The sequence below is a fragment of the Gorilla gorilla genome, chromosome 17 (genome assembly GCF_029281585.2).
Source record: "Gorilla gorilla gorilla isolate KB3781 chromosome 17, NHGRI_mGorGor1-v2.1_pri, whole genome shotgun sequence".
Lineage (NCBI taxonomy): Eukaryota > Metazoa > Chordata > Mammalia > Primates > Hominidae > Gorilla > Gorilla gorilla.
Genome location: NC_073241.2, coordinates 80447788 through 80450833, shown reverse-complemented (window position 1 = coordinate 80450833; position 3046 = coordinate 80447788). Strand labels below are relative to the sequence as shown.

Genomic DNA, 3046 nt, shown 5'->3' with positions numbered 1-3046 from the left:
TAGAATTACATCAAAGGCAAATGGGTGCATGAGCCATGCTGAAAAAGGAGGGAGCTCAGAGGCTCCCCCATGCCAGCCCCAACCAGTAGCACCAGGCACAGATAGGCTACGCTGGAACTTTGTGGAGCTGCATAGAGCTTGCTCCCTTCTCCTTGCAGGATGCATGCTGGAGGCTGGAATTCCAGTGCCAACACGGGCAGGTCCAGAAACCTGGTATCACAACAGGCCTTTCTGCAGAAGCGAGTGGCCTGGATGTGCATGGATATGACTTGGCCCAATCTGAAGGACATTGACTCTCTCCTGGCCTGTGCTGTGCAGGAAATCCTGCCATAAAGTCACATGCCTTGGTGTGTCACTGCTTCTGGTTTTCAGGAATCCCTTATAAAAATGCATATTTAAAAAATAAAGAGGCTGGGTGTGGTGGCTCACACCTGTAATCCCAGCATTTTGGGAGGCCAAGGCAGGGGGATCACTTGAGGTCAGGAGTTCGAGACGACCAGCCTGGCCAACATGGTGAAACCCCATCTCTACTAAAAATACAAAAATTAGCCAGGCATGGTGGCGCATTCCTGTAATCCAAGCTATTAGGGAGGCTGAGGCAGAAGAATCATTTGAACCCAGAAGGTGGAGGTTGCAGTGAGCCAAGATCGCACCACTGCACTCCAGCCTGAGCAACAGAGCAAGACTCTATCTCAAAAATATAAAGAAAGAAAGAAAAATAGCTATGTGAGGTGAAAGGAGTCCTGGGGCAGAGGGGGACAGAAAAGGTCCTGATATCTAATTTACAACTTTGCCCTACCAGGCACGTGGCCTGCACCAGGCCTTCCTCACACCCACCAGGATGTGGACTCAGCCTCCCGGGACGTGCCCCATAGAGGATGATGGTGGCATGTGGGGCCAGAGGAACAGGGTGGGCTGCACCCCCCATAGCTCACAGCTTCCTTCTCATAGGTCTCCTCCGTGCTTTCTCACTGGCCACAGCTTCCTCCTTCTTCCTTTACGCAGCAGCTTCCCACTCCCCAGCTCCTGCTACCAGCTCCTCCATGCTTACACGCCCACAACCCATGCTGAGCCCAGCAGACAAGAGCCTTCAGCTACCAAGACCCACCCTTCTTAGAAGGCGGGAAGAGAATTAGAAATAATAAGGTCTTTTTCTTGAGATTTGAGGTCAAAAGCTAGCTAGCGGCTGCATAGGGAATCCAGCTCAGCTCTCTCTGACATCAGAGCCTGAGGCTTCCAAGCCTGTGCCCTTGGCAGTGAGGCTGGTAGGTGGGATCACAAACCCCTCCTCCTCCCCGTCCCTGCCCTCTGCATCCCTGCTCGCTGCTCGCTAACACTGCTTCTAGTTTCTAGAGGCAGTTGCAGAGCCAAGTTTAAGGCTAAGGAGTCCAAAGGAGTCCGGCGCTGAGGGTGAATTTCAGGCATGTGGCAGGCTGTGGGGAGAGATCATCAGTCTTCAGGTGACAGCCTTGTCTCCACCTGTTAGCAAGGTTGACAAGGGCAGAGGTAGCCTCACTGCCTTCAGCTTGTCTTCATTCAGGCTGTGGTCATTTCTATAGACTAGTGGTACCCAGACCATCAGCATGATCATCATCTAGGAACTTGTTAGAAATACAAATTTCTAACAGCAGAGCTATGGACAGTTTGCCTGGTCTGTTAGGGCCTCCGGCCTGGACTCACGCCACCATCATGTCCCACTACCTGCACACTCCTCCAAAACATGTCTCTGTCCATCAGGAACATGGCCAATGACACCAGCTCTGCAGATGGACAGGATAAATTTGGTCATGATGGTCCTACAGGAGATGTTTATGTTCCACTTGATTTCCACACCCGCCATCCAAGAGGATTTGCTTATGTTCAATTTGAGGATGTTTGTGATGCTGAAGATGCTTTGCATAATTTGGACAGGAAATAGATTTGTGGACATCAAGTTGAAATACAGTTTACACAGGGGGATCAGAAGACACCAAATCAGATGAAATCCAAGGAACAGACGAATGTGTACAGCTCTTCACGCCATGATGGTTATGACAGATACAGAAGTTCTAGAAGCCAAAGTTATGAAAGGAGATCCAGAAGTCAGTCTGTTGATTACAATTATAGAAGATCTTACAGTCCTAGAAATCAACCAACTGGAAAACCACGGAGTAGCAGAAGCCATTCCGACAATGGTGGATTCAAACACCAAAATCCATCTTTTTCAAGATCTACATCTCATTCAAGGCAGCCCAAGGAAGAAGTGAAGGCTAAATCACATTCTAGGTCTGCATCTCACACCAAAACTAGAGGCACCTCTAAAACAGATTCCATGCTGGGTGCAGTGACTCACACCTTTAATCCCAGCAGTTTGAGAGGCTGAGGCTGGAGGATCACTTGAGCTCAGGAGTTTGAAACCAGCCTGGGCAATATGGCAAAATGCCATCTCTACCAAAAAAAAAAAAAAATTAGCCAGGCATGGTGGTGCACGCCTGTAGTCCCAGCTACTTGGGAGGCTGAGGTGGGAGGATTGCTTGAGACTGGGAGGTCAAGGCTGCAGTGAGCCTTGATTGTGCCACTACACTCCAGCCTGGGTGACAAAGCAAGACCCTGTCTCAAAAAGTAAGTAAAAATAAATAAATAAATAAGATTCCAAAGCATATTAAATAAGTCTGGCTCAGGATATGAAAAGGAATCAAAGAAAAAAGAACTACTTATATCCAAATGTCAGTCAAGATCACAGTCTAGTTCTAGATCAAAATCTACATCAAGGTATTGGACTGCTCCTAAATCCAATGGCCACTGATAATATAAACTATGGTTATTTTTAGGCACATATCATTCATTTATTTATAGTTTGGTTTACTTAAATTATCAGGAATTGGTCAGGCATGGTGGCTCACCCTATAATTCTAGCACTTTGGGAGGCTGAGGTGGGCAGATCTCTTGAGCCCGGGAGTTTGAGACCAGCTTGGGCAACATGGTGAAACCCCTATCTCTACCAAAAATTAAAATATTAGCTGGGCATGGTGGTGTGCACCTGTAGTACCAGCTACCTGGGACTGAA

The 3046-nt window shown here is 48.0% G+C and overlaps 1 pseudogene; it reads left to right on the top strand.

The window, feature by feature from the left end:
• Positions 1 to 1689: 1689 nt before the first annotated feature.
• LOC101126284 (serine/arginine-rich splicing factor 10-like) lies at positions 1690 to 2785 on the top strand (annotated as a pseudogene).
• The last annotated feature ends 261 nt before the right edge of the window (positions 2786 to 3046 follow it).